The 16,226-nt window shown below is 44.0% G+C and overlaps 1 protein-coding gene across 1 annotated transcript in view; it reads left to right on the forward strand.

Annotated features, from left to right (window-relative positions):
- Window positions 1-16,226, forward strand: part of LOC106609351 (uncharacterized) — a 57,529-nt gene continuing 41,303 nt past the window's right edge. The window contains exon 1 of the mRNA XM_082977714.1: window positions 1-295. The gene's annotated coding sequence lies outside the window, so the exon portion shown is untranslated. The remainder of the gene's footprint in view (window positions 296-16,226) is intronic.

Here is a 16,226-nt window from a genome sequence, read left to right on the forward strand (position 1 = left end):
ATGATGGTCATGATATAATGAAATAGCAGGAAAACAGAGACGGAGTGTACCCTGAGCTGATAAAAAAAAAAATCTACGCACTCATCTGCAATAACACCCGCGCAATTGCCTCGGAGCAAGTGGGGACCAAGTCCGGGACAGTGGCGGTCCAGAATACGTCCCCATCGGACGGGACATGTCTGTCGATTAGCGATTGTACTTGCAGATATTAAGCACTTTTTGAAGGGGAAAATCCCTTGAAAGTGCGTGTTTATTCCATCCATCTACCTGGGAGTGGAATCGGTGCTCATCTCACGTGAGTAAACTTATTTATATAATGTCCCAGATGGTTGATACGCAGCTGGGTAGAGGCACTGTTTCTCTATGCTCTTCTCAGCTGTCATTTCTGCGCGTTACCGCAGGTGCTTTCCGCGTGTTATTTTGGCTTTCTCGTGTTGATACAGCGGAGGAATCGCATTGTGTTCTGTGTTTTCTGTAAGTGCGTGATACGAAAATTCCCTCCTGCGCTTGTGGCTGAACAGATTTTTTTTTAATTTTCTGCCAAATTTTTGCTCTATAGCTTTGCCAATGTCCGCATTCCAGTTTGTGTTGCGCAGATTGAAGTTGAAGTAAGCTCGACAACTGGGTCTTTGCTTTCTACACATATTGCATAGCCTATTGAATGTATGTTGTTTAAAAAATAATGCCTATAGGTCGTCCACCTCACCCATATCTTGAAGGATGGCACCGCAACAACACACAGACCGCTGTCTGGTCCAAGGCTAGAAAATACGAGCAAGAAAATGTTTTGTTTAAACTAAAATTGAAGTCGCCACTATAGTCTGATTTTGCGTTGTCGAGACAGGTTATTTGGAGCTTGCATTGACAGTCGAGAGGGCGGCATTTTTATGAGGACGCACTTTCATAACTTGTGATGTTCAGATCTCTCCAATTGTCATCATTACGCAACATTAACAGAACATAACTACTCATCTTTATGATTTATTGCCGATTGTGATGTAAAATATTGGGTAGAAAAATCATTCATAACCTGGTTAAAGTGTATTTCTGTTAAATAATTGTAAAGTTCTAGAATTAACCGGGTAGCCTTTATATGTCCGATGCATGGAGAACTTTCTACTGTCAAATCGGAAACTGCGTAGCTGTAGGACCGTCCCCATTTGATACATCCTATACCCCCCTGTTATCCTACAGGTGGGGCCAAATCCATTATCAGCATGTTCTACAGTCCCTCTGTCGGACGGGGACGAGATGTTAAGGAAATGTGGCAATAACATGCGACGTCACTGCCTTGTACCATATGTCGGAGTAATATCAGGGACAAATGAGCGTTCAAAACAGGTAGGAATTCGAAAATCTCAGACTTCAGTGTGTTCATGATAACTGGGAACTCGAAAAAAAACTATCTCTGAAAGGGAAAAATCGTTTTGAAAGTTCATCCAACTTGGAATTCCAAGTCGGAATCTCGGATGTACCAACCTGAATATTTTTTATTTTATTTTATTGAACCTTTATTTAACTAGGCAAGTCAGTTAAGAACAAATTCTTATTTGCAATGATTGCCTACCAAAAGGCAAAAGCCACTCCTACAGGATGGGGGCTGGGATATATATATATATATATATATATATATATATATATATATATATATATATATATATATATATATATATATATATATATACTTTAGCCTGCAGCTGTGATATGTGCTGAGAGAAGGACAGTGTACTGTCTAGCCATACTCCCAAGTACTTGTATGTTGTATGAGGTGACTACCTCAAGCTTTAAACCCTCAGAGGTAGTAATCACACCTGTGGGGAGAGGGGCATTCTTCTTACCAAACCGCGTGACTTTTGTTTTGGAGTTGTTCAGAACAAGGTTAAGGGTAGAGAAAGCTTGTTGGACACTAAGAAAGCTTTGTTGTAGAGCGTTTAAAACAAACTCCAGGGAGGGGCCAGCTGAGTATAAAACTGTATCATCTGCATAAAAATGGATTAGAGAGCTCCCTACTGCCTGAGCTATGTTGTTAATGTAAATTGAGAAGAGCGTGGGCCTAGGATTGAGCCTTGGGGTACTCCCTTGGTGACAGGCAGTGGCTGAGACAGCACATTTTCTGACTTTATACACTGCACTCTTTGAGAGAGGTAGTTACCAAACCAGGCCAAAGACCCCTCAGAGACACCAATACTCCTTAGCCGTCCCACAAGAATGGAATGGTCTACCGTATCAAAAGCTTTGACCAAGTCAATAAAAATAGCAGCACAACATTGCGTAGAATCAAGGGCAATGGAGACATCATTGAGGACCTTTAAGGTTGCAGTGACACATCCATATCCTGAGCAGAAAACAGATTGCATACCAGAGAGAATACCATAGACATCAAGAAGGCCAGTCAGTTGATTATTGACAAGTTTTTCCAACACTTTTGATAAACAGGACAAAATAGAAAAAGGCCTATAACAGTTGGGATCAGCTTGATCTCTCCCTTTAAATAAAGGACTAACCACATCTGCCTTCCAAGCAATGGGAACCTCCCCAGAAAGGAGAGACATGTTAAAAAGTCGGAGATAGGCTTGGCGATGATGGGGGCAGCAACCTTTAATGAAGAAAGGGTCTAAACCATCTGACCCAGATGTTTTTTTGGGGTCAAGTTTCAGGAACTCCTTTAGCACCACAGATTCAGTGACTGCCTGCAGTGAGAAACTTTGTAGCGGGGCAGGGGAAAAGAGGGAGAAGCATTGGGGATAGTCGCATTAGAAGGGGTGGGAGATGAGGAAATGTTGGATGGGCAAGGAGGCATGGCTGAGTCAAATAGGAATCCTGACTTAATGATGTGGTGATTAAAGAACTCAGACATGTGCTTCTTGTCAGTAACAACCACATCATCAACTTTAAGGGACATGGGCAGCTGTGAGGAGGAGGGTTTATTCTCCAGGTCTTTAACCGAATATCACTGACACCATGATTTGACATTGTTGTTTTCCGAGTTCCCAGTTCTCTTGAATACACAAAAAAATACTTGCAACTGACCGCCTTTGGAACGAGCACAGAGCGCGGGAATGCGCATCTCCATCTCCTTTGCACGTATGTGACAAGACCTAGACAGACCAATGGCCAATTGATAGATTGTGACATTGCCCAGGACAACTACATTTTATCATTGTTTTTGAGTGTGTATAAGAAAAGAGCACATCAGTGTAGTCTAAATCTCTATCCATCTCATCCCTTTAAATCTGACAAGGTAACCAACAACCAGGTGTTTACCTCTAAATTGAATTCCCTTTATCCACAAAAACTAGCTTAAGAGCCAAAAAACAGGTGGCATGAACTCTCCTTCTGTCACAGCAGAGCAGGCTGACATCCCTCTGTACAGTATAAGAAATATGCTTTTTAGCGATGGGGCTCTCTAACCCAGCACTCTCAGTAAACACAGCCATAGCTGCAGGAAGTAGGGGTGCTGAGGGTGCTGCAGCACCCTCCTAAAATATCAGAATTAAAAAAAGAAGAAGAATTAAAAAAATTAAATAGCGCAGCACCCTCAAACTACTTCCCGCGGCTATGAACACAGCTATAAAAATGCTCTCATGTCCTGTCCTGTCAGCAAAACTAGTAAGATAGTAATGTACACATAGCTACATGCCTTTCTCCACTACAGGTTACCTTTATTTGCTCACAACTCTATGCAGGCTTAAGGCTGTACCTACTGCGGTCCATTGTCCATTTATGACTTTATTTATTGATTGAGTCACTGCCAGCCTGAATCACTTTACATAAAAAGAGGAAGCATTGAAGGACGTGGTAAATTTCACAGGAATCGAGCTCTTTTTCATGTAACACCTTGGGGTGTGTGTGTCTGTGTGCATGTCTCTTTGAGTGTGTGTTTTGGTGTAGGTTTCCATTTCTGTGGTATTACAGGTGTGTTATTCTAGAGAAATGTTGATGTATTGTCCTCTTTTAATATGTTTCCTTTAATCTTGTGTTGGACCAGCATTTAATTAATTCTGAGGGATTTTGGTTTTGTTCCTCATGTCCTTGTCAACAAAGTGCCAAATTGTCCTAAATTCTAGACCTCAGCTCAATCTGATAATTCATAATCTAGCTATTGAGCAAATTGAAGAGACTAAATTACTTGGTGTCACCTTGGATAGTAAACTGTCATGGTCAAAATGTATTGGTTCAATTGTTGTGAAGATGGGGAGAGGTCTGTAATTGATAAAGAGATGCTATGCTTTTTGACACCACACCCCACAAAGCAAGTTCTGCAGGCTCTAGTTTTATCTTATCTTGATTATTGCACAGTCATATGGTCAGTTGCGGCAAAGAAGGACCTAGAAAAACTGCAGCTTACCCAGAACAGAGCAGCATGTCTTGCTCTTCACTGTAATCAGAGAGCTAATAGCAATACTATGCATACCAGTCTCTCTTGGCTAAAAGTAGAAACTGAATGGATCACTTCCTGTTTTTAAAAGAAACATTAATGTGTTCAAAATTCCAAATTGTTTGCATAGTCGACATACACACAGAACTGACACACACACTTACCGTACCAGACATGCCACCAGGGGTAATTTCACAGTTCCCAAATCCAGAACAAATTCAAGAAAACGTACAGTATTATAAAGAGCCACGATTGCATGAAACTCCCTTCCATCTCAGATTGCTCAAGTGAACAGCAAACCTGGTTTAAAAAAACAGATAAAGCAACACCTCACCACACACCTCTCCCCTATTTGACCTAGATATTTTATGTGTCTGTACTGTACTGTACTGTATCGTTCCAGCCATTATTATGAGCCGTCCTCCCATCAGCAGCCTCCACTGATGTACTGATATGTAGGCTATGTGGGATGTTTAAAATGTATGTAGTTCTGTTCTTGAGCTGTTCTTGTCTATTAATATTCTGTATATGTCAGGTTTCATGTTTTATATGGACCCCAGGAAGAGTATTTGCTACTATCGCAACAGCTAATGGGGATCCTAATAAAATACCCCAAATAAACAGTTGTCAACAACAAGCAGAAGAAATGTGAATGAAGCATGTTTGAGTTGAGCAGGGTTGACATTCCAAAGCGTTGAGTGAGATTGAGTGTGTCAGCATAACTCATGTTATTATAGTTGTTATTAGTGGGGATATTCTAACACCCATTTCAAAGGAGAGGTTCAGGGATATAAGCAGTTGTTTCCTCTGGAGGGTGCATGACTTAGCTAAACTATGCGCTGCACTTCACTACAGAGGAAGCAGCGAGATTAGTGACATGTTTAAAATGGCTAGAGTGTCACTCAAGTACTGAAGTGTATTTGTGTTTGTGTTTGTGTGTGTGTGTGTGTGTGTGTGTGTGTGTGTGTGTGTGTGTGTGTGTGTGTGTGTGTGTGTCTGGTGTACGTCCATGCTGAAACCGACATCGCAGTCTGCGTCACAGGCCATGTATGAAGTCCAGTGTTAACAGTCTCCCTGTTACAGGCCAAATAGGTCTGTTCTTGTCCATTACAACAAACATACCATTTAATTGAATGATATGTTGTTGTGTTTGTTTTTTAGCCACGGCTGTATTTAAAGTTGAAGCACACAGACAACGCCTGTGTCTGGGTAATTTGCAGCAGACTGCAATTTAATTCCTGTCCTCTTTACCCTCCCTCTCTTCCTCCCTCTCTTCCTCCCTAACTCCATAAGCCATCACTACTGGTGAGTCAACAGTAGCTCAGCAAATGTTACTTGAAAACACTTGGATTGCAGACTGATGTGAGTACAGAGATCACTGAGGTTGGTGGTTTCACTGTGTGTGGGATGTTGTTGAATTATTGCATTTCCTCCGGCAGGTGTGTTGTACTCAGAGTGTTGGTGTGTGTTGCTAGTTATACATTTGTCTCTGTATGTATCTGTGTGCCTCTGAGTAGGAGACAGCTGGTTTCTAACCCAGCTGTTAAAGTTGTATTTCCGCTTGTGGTTGTGATTAACAACTCCCTTTGTGTGTGTGTGTGTGTGTGTGTGTGTGTGTGTGTGTGTGTGTGTGTGTGTGTGTGTGTGTGTGTGTGTGTGTGTGTGTGTGTGTGTGTGTGTGTGTGTGTGTGTGTGTGTGTGTGTGTGTGTGTGTGTGTGCGACTGCGACTGTGTGTGCGACTGTATTTGTGCGTGCGTGCGACTGTGTCTGTGCGCTTATGCAAACGAGCATGGGTGCGCTTGTGTTTACATCTCACAGTGTACTAGGAGGGGAAGTGACGCAGGAAGCAGCAGAAGAACAAGATCTGCAGACATTAGGCTACACTGTTGCAGAGAAACGGAGGGAGAAACGGAGGGAGACAGATGGAGAGAGAAACTAGCTGTACGTGCGGCGCTGCTGAAATGCTCCATCATTTGCCTCTGCTCACAAGAAACAGACGTAGACAAGTTTAGTGCGTCTGTTTGAGTGTGTGTCTGTTTGAGTGTGCGTCTGTTTGAGTGTGCGTCTGTTTGAGTGTGCGTCTGTTTGAGTGTGCGTCTGTTTGAGTGTGCGTCTGTTTGAGTGTGCGTCTGTTTGAGTGTGCGTCTGTTTGAGTGTGCGTCTATGTTTGAGTGTGCGTCTATGTTTGAGTGTGCGTCTATGTTTGAGTGTGTGTCTATGTTTGATAACAAGATGTTAACCGTAACGTGGCATGGCATTTGCGTATCCAGAGCCCTCCCTGTTCCTGCTCTCAGCAAACTCTACTGTTGCCAGAGCTACAACAGCTCTAACACAGTTCTAAGTCTCTCTTGAACACTAATCTAGACTGTTCTAGAATGGAAGGGTTTTAGCCCTGAGGTGAGCAGCTGGCTCTAGTCTAGAGCAGGTTGATTCCAGAACCGAGCAGTCTGGTGGATGGGTATGCAGTGTCAGTGTGTCTGGGCTGGCAGAGTTGGCACAGGGGTGTCCTGGGGAGGGTGTGAAATGTAACCTCAGTAGGGTACTGGCAAACGAGGAGAACACTCCTGCCCGCACCTTTATTTAATGAAAAATGAGATGTCTACAAATTGCCTGAAAAGATCTCCCTTATGTAACAAAGGTTTTCAACCTTTTTTAATTTCCATATCAGTTATTTATCATTCTGACAATAACTGCAGTTGCATTCGGGTCTTTGTCAGTGGGTAAATGTTATGTAAAAATTATAAAACAACTCTGGCAAGGCTGTCTAAATGGGTGGGCCCACCAATTAAGCATACTGGAATTTGGATGAGAGAGAGAGGGAGAAAGAGACCGAGAGATGAATAAAGAGAGGTGAAAGAAAGAGCGAGCGAATGAGTGAGAGGGTTGGTTGTCAAGCTGACCGGGAGAGGGGTGGGTTGGGTAGAGAGCGGGATGCATTTTCACACAGCAGTCACATGAGCTGTACTTGGCAGCCGCCATTTGCTTTGATTCTGTCCAGCCAGGGAGAACAAGACGTTCTCATTCCGGAACCCATCCCGGACCCTGGCCTGCCATGAGGAAGTGGAGCAGTCGTTAAAAGAGAGAGCGAGAGAAAGCATGGAGCCTCATTCAACCCAGAGTGAGAGTTAGAGGGGAAGTGCAGAATGCTACGGCTAGCTAAGTAGGCCACAGGCACAGCGACTGTCACATGAACGCTGCTGCAGCGTTAGCCATTCTCTAGTGTATGTGTTGCCACAGAGTGGAAGAGAGAGTTCATCATTTACTGTACATTAGACCTAATGGGGTTGGCTATATATGGAGAAAGACAGAGTGCTTTAGGTAAAGCAGGGCAGTGACTAGCTACGTCAGAGCTTCCGATATCCTGTGAAAGACAAATATCGACAGTCAAACTTTGGTATTTGATTAAAAAAAAATAAAAGGAAAATTCAGATGGCTTCTTGATGACCCCCCCCCCCCATGATCACATGACCCTTGGATCTCAATAACCACTAGATGAAGTGGAAGTACTATTGTTCCCTTATAGATGAAATCCACAGTAGGGGAAACGGTGCCACGGTCCGCCCCACGGCCGTTGTTATTGTTTTTGTTTTGTTGTCAAAGCAGAGCTGGGAAGCGTTGTGCATCATGGTAAAAGGATTCCAGCTTTAAACACTAGTTAATGATCTCTCTAACTCACCTAGTTAAAATACAGAAAAAACCCTGAGAAGAAATCAAATGTTAAGGGATTGTGTCCAGTCAGAGAGGAAGAGGCGAAGCAAGAGGCTCCGTTCCCATCAAAATCTGTCTACGTGAGAATACAGCGATAAGCAGACCAAGTGGGGATTTTTTGTATGGTGGTCTATAAGAGAGATTGGATTTGGATTTGGTCAATAAAATGTTGTATTGCTGATTTTCTAAGTGAGGCTTATTTAATGCAATAAAAGTTTCATAATGTTAAGGTTGTTCCGAATGTATTGATATGCATTGAGTGTTCAATACACTAATATTGAGTTTCACCCCCTTTTGCCCTCAATTGCACCCCCTTTTGCCCCACAATTCGTCGGGGCATGGACTCTACACGGTGTCGAAAGCGTTCCACAGGGGTTCTGGCCCATGTTGACTCCAATGCTTCCCACAGTTGTGTCGAGTTGGGTGGTGGACCATTCTTGATACACACAGGAAACTGTTGAGCGTGAAAAACCCAGCAGCGTTGCAATTCTTGACACACTCAAACCAGTGCACCTGGCACCTACTACCATACCCCGTTCAAAGGCACTTAAATATTTTGTCTTGCACATTCACCCTCTGAATGGCACACATACACAATCCATGTCTCAATTGTCTCAAGGCTTAAAAATCCTTCTTAAACCTGTCTCCTCCCCTTTGTCTATATTGATTTGAAGTGACATCAGTAAGGGATCATAGCTTTCACTTGGATTCACCTGGTCAGTCTATGTCATTGAAAGAGCTGGTGTTCCTGATGTTTTGTACACTCAAATATTTGATATCGGAGTTGTCTGTTGTTCACACGAGTATCTGCCCAAACAGTGTGCTAGTCTAGTGCGAGAATGTTCCCACCTGATCTCACCTGCTCCCACCTGCCTTTTCGCCTTTCTGACAACGACTCTCATTGTTAGGGCAGAGACAAGACCATTTCAACATAATATAGATTATCTCTGGTCCAGTTCTTATCTGAAGTCACAGGAAATGAGGTCATCACTTCACTCTAGTCTAGTGGTGAAACAGCGTCTGCTGCTCCCTGAGTCCCTGCTCAAATTCTCAGCTATCCCTCACCACCCTGACATTCTCTCACCAATCAACAAGTCACACCACTACTGTAAGGAAGATAGCACTATCCCTCTCTTGTGTGAGGATCTAACATCCAGAGAGAGAGAGAGAGAGAGACACACACACACACACACACACACACACACACACACACACACACACACACACACACACACACACACACACACACACCACACACACACAGAGGGAGAGAGAGGGAACAGGAAAGAGACAGAGCGCAAACAAATAAAGCAACAGATCGATGGAAGCCCATTTTGGGGCCCCTGTTGTCAACAGACTTGTATTTACATTTGGATTTATTCCCTGTTCTGTCTCTGTGAACACCCGTCTCTGAGTGCTACTGCTGCTGCTGCTGGGAGATTTACCCCCAGCCTGTCATCTGTCTTTGTCTGACTGGAGGAGGCCTCTCTCTCTCTGTCTCTGTCTCTCTCTCTCTCTGCTTCTCTCTCTCGCTCGCTCTCACTCTCTCTTTCTATCTCCACGGAGCTGTGTCGTCTCCCAGTGACTACATGAAATGTGATGACTGGGGGGGGACTTTGGTTCCCAGTATGAGATGGAAACAGGGTTACATGGGGATAGAAACTGGTACATTGAGGATTAGGATTCCCAGGAAGATGTTTAAAACTCTTGTTCTGGTCTAAATGATGGTGACAGTGGGTCTCTCACCTCACTCACTCACTCACTCACTCACTCACTCACTCACTCACTCACTCACTCACTCACTCACTCACACAGGTCGTCAGATCCAGGATCATTACATTCGTCCCACCCATTTCCAGGCGTGACTGGCCTAGATTGATGAGTGACTGGCCTAGATTGATGAAAATGGACCTGGAACACATACCATTTTAAGACTTCCCTCTGCTTCTACCCAAGCAAGGTTTTCCCCCAAAAGTTCCACTGAGTCTGACCATTTTGTAGTGCATCGAGTCTATGAAATTATATTTGTTTTAGCTTTACAAAGTTGTTTGATGTTTTGTGCCAAATATATAATGTGGGATAAAGAATAACTTTTGTGCGTATATAGTACCAGTCAAAAGTTTGGACACACCTACTCATTCCAGTGTTTTTCTTTATTTGTACTATTTTCTACATTGTACATTAATAGTGAAGACATCAAAACTATGAAATAACATATGGAATCATGTAGTAACCAAAAAAAGTGTTAAACAAATCAAAATATATTTTATATTCTAGATTCTTCAAAGTAGCCACCCTTTGCATTGATGACAGCTTTGCACACTCTTGGCATTCTCTCAACCAGCTTCATGAGAAAATCACCTGGAATGTATTTCACTTAACAGGTGTGCCTTGTTAAAAGTTAATTTGTGGAATTTCTTGCCTTCTTAAAGCCAATCAGTTGTGTTCTGACAAGGTAGGGGGGGTATACAGAAGATAGCCCTATTTGGTAAAAGACTAAGTCCATATTATGGCATATTATTACATTACATTTACATTTACGTCATTTAGCAGACGCTCTTATCCAGAGCGACTTACAAATTGGTGCATTCACCTTAAGATATCCAGTGGAACAACCACTTTACAATAGTATATCTATAGCTTTTTTTGGGGGGGGGGGGGGGGTTAGAAGGATTACTTTATCCTATCCCAGGTATTCCTTAAAGAGGTGGGGTTTCAGGTGTCTCCGGAAGGTGGTGATTGACTCCGCTGTCCTGGCGTCGTGAGGGAGCTTGTTCCACCATTGGGGTGCCAGAGCAGCGAACAGTTTTGACTGGGCTGAGCGGGAACTGTGCTTCCGCAGAGGTAGGGAGGTGAGCAGGCCAGAGGTGGATGAACGCAGTGCCCTTCTTTGGGTGTAGGGACTGATCAGAGCCTGAAGATACGGAGGTGCCGTTCCCCTCACAGCTCCATAGGCAAGCACCATGGTCTTGTAGCAGATGTGAACTTCAACTGGAAGCCAGTGGTGTGTGCGGAGGAGCGGCGTGACGTGAGAGAACTTGAGAAGGTTGAACACCAGACGGGTTGCGGCGTTCTGGATGAGTTGTAGGGCTTTAATGGCACAGGCAGGGAGCCCCGCCAGCAGCGAGTTGCAGTAATCCAGACGGGAAATGACAAGTGCCTGGATTAGGACCTGCGCCGCTTCCTGTGTAAGGCAGGGTCGTACTCTGCGAATGTTGTATAGCAGGAACCTACAGGATCGGGTCACTGCCTTGATGTTAGCAGAGAACGACAGGGTGTTGTCCAGGGTCACGCCAAGGCTCTTAGCACTCTGGGAGGAGGACACAATGGAGTTGTCAACCGTGATGGCGAGATCATGGAACGGGCAGTCCTTCCCCGGGAGGAAGAGCAGCTCCATCTTGCCGAGGTTCAGCTTGAGGTGGTGATCCGTCATCCACACTGATATGTCTGCCAGACATGCAGAGATGCGATTCGCCACCTGGTTATCAGAAGGGGGAAAGGAGAAGATTAATTGTGTGTCGTCTGCGTAGCAATGATAGGAGAGACCATGTGAGGATATGACAGAGCCAAGTGACTTGGTGTATAGCGAGAATAGGAGAGGGCCTAGAACTGAGCCCTGGGGGACACCAGTGGTGAGAGCACGTGGTGCGGAGACGGATTCTCGCCACGCCACCTGGTAGGAGCGACCTGTCAGGTAGGACGCAATCCAAGAGTGAGCTGCGCCGGAGATGCCCAACTTGGAGAGGGTGGAGAGGAGGATCTGATGGTTCACAGTATCAAAGGCAGCAGATAGGTCTAGAAGGATGAGAGCAGAGGAGAGAGAGTTAGCTTTAGCAGTGCGGAGAGCCTCCGTGACACAGAGAAGAGCAGTCTCAGTTGAATGACTAGTCTTGAAACCTGACTAATTTGGATCAAGAAGGTCATTCTGAGAGAGATAGCAAGAGAGCTGGCCAAGGACGACACGCTCAAGAGTTTTGGAGAGAAAAGAAAGAAGGGATACTAGTCTGTAGTTGTTGACATCGGAGGGATCGAGTGTAGGTTTTTTGAGAAGGGGTGCAACTCTCAATCTCTTGAAGATGGAAGGGACATAGCCAGCGGTCAAGGATGAGTTGATGAGCGAAGTGAGCTAGGGGAGAAGGTCTCCGGAAATGGTCTGGAGAAGAGAGGAGGTGATAGGGTCAAGCGGGCAGGTTGTTGGGCGGCCTGCCGTCACAAGTCGCAAGATTTCATCTGGAGAGAGAGGGGAGAAAGAGGTCAAAGTATAGGGTAGGGCAATGTGAGCAGGACCAGCGGTGTCGTTTGACTTAACAAACGAGGATCGGATGTCATCAACCTTTTCAAAATGGTTGACGAAGTCATCCGCAGAGAGGGAGGGGAGGGGGAGGAGGATTCAGGAGGGAGGAGAAGGTGGCAAAGAGCTTCCTAGGGTTAGAGGCAGATGCTTGGAATTTAGAGTGGTAGAAAGTGGCATTAGCAGCAGAAACAGAGGAAGAAAATGTAGAGAGGAGGGAGTGAAAAGATGCCAGGTCCGCAGGGAGGCTAGTTTTCCTCCATTTCCGCCACAGGAAAGGAAGACCCAGAGTTAAAGGAAATTGCAGCCCAAATAAATGCTTTACATAGTTCAAGTACCAGACACGTATAAGGACATCAATAAGAAGAAGAGACTTGGGCCAGGAAACACGAGCAATGGACATTAGACTGGTGGAAATCTGTCCTTTGGTCAGAGGAGTCCAAATTGTAGATTTTTAGTTCCAACGGCCGTGTCTCTGTGAGATGCATAGTAGGTGAAAGGATGATCTCTACATGTGTGGTTCCCGCTGTGAAGCATGGAGGAGGTGTGATGGTGTAGGGGTGCTTTGCTGGTGACACTGGCGGTGATTTATTTAGAATTCAAGGCACACTTAACCAGCATGGCTACCACAGCATTCTGCAGCGATATGCCATCCCATCTGGTTTGCGTTTTTTTTAATTAAACATTTTATTTAACCTTTATTTAACTAGGCAAGTCAGTTAAGAACAAATTCTTATTTTACAATGACGGCCTACCCCGGTCAAACTCTCTGGGCCAATTGTGCGCCGCCCTATGGGACTCACGATCATGGCCAGTTGTGATACAGCCTGGGATTGAACCAGGGTCTGTAGTGACACCTCAAGCACTGAGATGCAGTGCCTTGGACCGCTGCACCACTCGGGAGCGTTTAGTAGGACTGTCATTTGTTTTCAACAGGACAATGACCCAGAACACCTCCAGGCTGTGTAAGTGCTATCTGACCAAGAAAGAGAGTGATTGAGTGCTTCATCAGATGACCTGGAAAAGCAGTCAACAAGTGCTCAGCATATGTGGGAACTATTTCAAGACTGTTGGAAAATCATTACAGGTGAAGCTGGTTAAGAGAATGCCAAGAATGTGTAAAGGTGTCATCAAGGCACAGGGTGTCTACTTTGAAGAATCTAAGATCTAAATATATATTTTGATTTGTTTCACAGCTTTTTAGTTACTACATGATTCCGTGTGTTATTTCATTGTTTTGATGTCTTCACTATTATTCTACAATGTAGAAAATAGTAAAAATAAAGAGAAACCCTTGAATGAGTAGGTGTGTCCAAATGTTTCACTGGTACTGTACATTTTCTATATGTTTTATGTGGAATGAAGAGCTGATTACATTCTATAGGTTGTATCTCTATGGCGCTGACTGTGCTGCTTCCAGACCTTTCATTAGCTCAAGGACTTTGCTTTGACTCCACGCCAACCAGCGCCAGACACGTAGGTAGCTGTCTGGAAAACACACAGAGTCAGAGCAGCTCAACGTCACACACACACACACACACACACACACACACACACACACACACACACACACACACACACACACACACACACACACACACACACACACACACACACACACACACACACACACACACACACACACACACACACACACACACACACGTACACACATAGACAAGTGTATATGCAATAAACATTATATTACCAATGTATAATAGTATGTGTGGACAAAAACATGTCACATGTCATGCCATGTCACATGCTATGTTTACACTGTGTCTGTATCTGTGTGGGTTGAGGAGGAAGTTATTTGTGACTTTGTTCCTGGTGTTGTCATGCCCTTGTTGTCATGCCCCACTGGCCGCCACAGAGCTGGAGCGGGATAGAGCTGGGGACAGGGAGGCAGGGGATCAGAGCTGAGGCAACAACAGACCTCGAGCACTCTGTTCCAGACTTATCAGTCTCATCACTCACAATGACGTGCGTGCATCATCCAATAGATGTGAGTATTACACACTCATAAACACAAACTGACACACTCTGTCCCTCTCTCTCTCTCTCTCTCTCTCTCTCTCTCTCTCTCTCTCTCTCCCACTTCCCCCTCTTGTCTTTAACACTTTCCCAAAGGGATGTCTGGTTGTTGAATGCATATAGTTATGTCATCAAAATTCATCATGCTTGACACTGGCAGTAATAGTGGTGTCATGGTTACTACTGAGCGGAAGAATAAAACACGACGCAACATTGTTGCCCTCATCATACTTATGAGCCAAGGTCATCTTTCTTGTATTATTTATCAGTAATGTTGACTCAAATTTCTCCCCAAATGTATATGTGTTACTGCATCATGCATGGTGATTACTGAATGTGTTCATGCGTACTCTAATAGTCAATTTGACAGCTGTACACTTTATCTCCACTAGGTGTCCCTACCACCTCAGCACTGATGCACTTTCTGTTAATCTAGTTTGCTCTGAAATACCGGCTCTGTTGTTCATAACATGTACAAAACATGGTTTTAAATAGTGAGTTAAAGAGGTTAGTGCTACTGATCCTCACTTTCTTCAGGTTTCACCCTCCTACTGCCCTGTGTGTGTTCAAAGGAGCACTACACAGACACTCACCATAGAGCCCCACAGTGGAGGTGTCATAATACCCATAAAACCTAGCGGTCAAACAGGTTCCAATTGTTTTTCCACCATTCATCTTTCTCATAGAGGATTTTAGAAACACTTAAAATAAGGGCTATGTTTCGTGCAGGCTTATCGTGGCGTGACTTTTTGATAACATGTAAATCTCTCTCGAACAAGATGACTTATCTATATATTCACCTCTATTTACTCTCAGATTCAAAAATGATAATCAGCATCAAAGTAGACATCAAGAAAGACTACAAATCCCTGCAAGCTTCTGCACGTCATCTCTAGCTTACACCTTTTCTAACAGGTATTGTGTAAATTTAAAACTTGCACAAAACAGTTCACAGAATTGTCAATTTAAAGAAATGTAGCCAATTTATTAATTACTGCATTTAGCTAACATTAGATAGTTAATCCAGAGATTCTTAACTTTGCCTCGATTCGGCAGTCTCGTCCAGATCATGATGGCATCTGTAGTTCTTTATGATAGCCACATTAGCAGCTAATTAGCGTTTCATTTGGGAGGGAGGGGGAACAAGTCACCTTGTCCTAGGGAGATTTACACGGTTATCAAAACGTCACGCCAGAGTAAGCATACACGAAACGCAGCCCTTATTTTAAATGTTTATAAAATTACCTATGAGAAAAATGAATGGTGGAAAAATGATTGGAACCATTTCCCTGTTTGACTGCTAGGTTTCATGGGTATTATGAATCATACTGTGGTACTCTATACACGTGCAGAGTTACCTGGAACTCTACTGTTTTGTGTGTGTGTGTGTGTCCACTGTCTTGCTGTGATGATAAATGGTGATGAATGTTTCTCCTTGCCCCCCGTGTGGGATCCTGCGTTGAAATCAGTGCAAAGTGCATCTGTGGGAGTGGTACATTGCATCGAAGTGTCCTCTCTCTTACACACATAAACACATGTTTGTTTTACTATCCTTGTGGGGACCAAACAGTTGATTCCCATTTAAAATTATATTTTCCTTAACCTCTAAACCTAAACTTAACCCCTAACCTTAACTCCTAACCCAAATTGTAACCCCAACCTTAAACCTAAACCCTACGCCTAAAATATCATTTTTCCTTGTGGGGACTGGTGAAATGTCCCCACTTGTCCGAATGTTCCTTATTTTACAATCCTTATGGGGAACAATAAAACTAAAAAACACACACACGTGGAGAGTGCTGCCCTCAGATCCC

The sequence above is a fragment of the Salmo salar genome, chromosome 07 (genome assembly GCF_965601325.2).
Source record: "Salmo salar chromosome 07, fSalSal1, whole genome shotgun sequence".
NCBI lineage: Eukaryota > Metazoa > Chordata > Actinopteri > Salmoniformes > Salmonidae > Salmo > Salmo salar.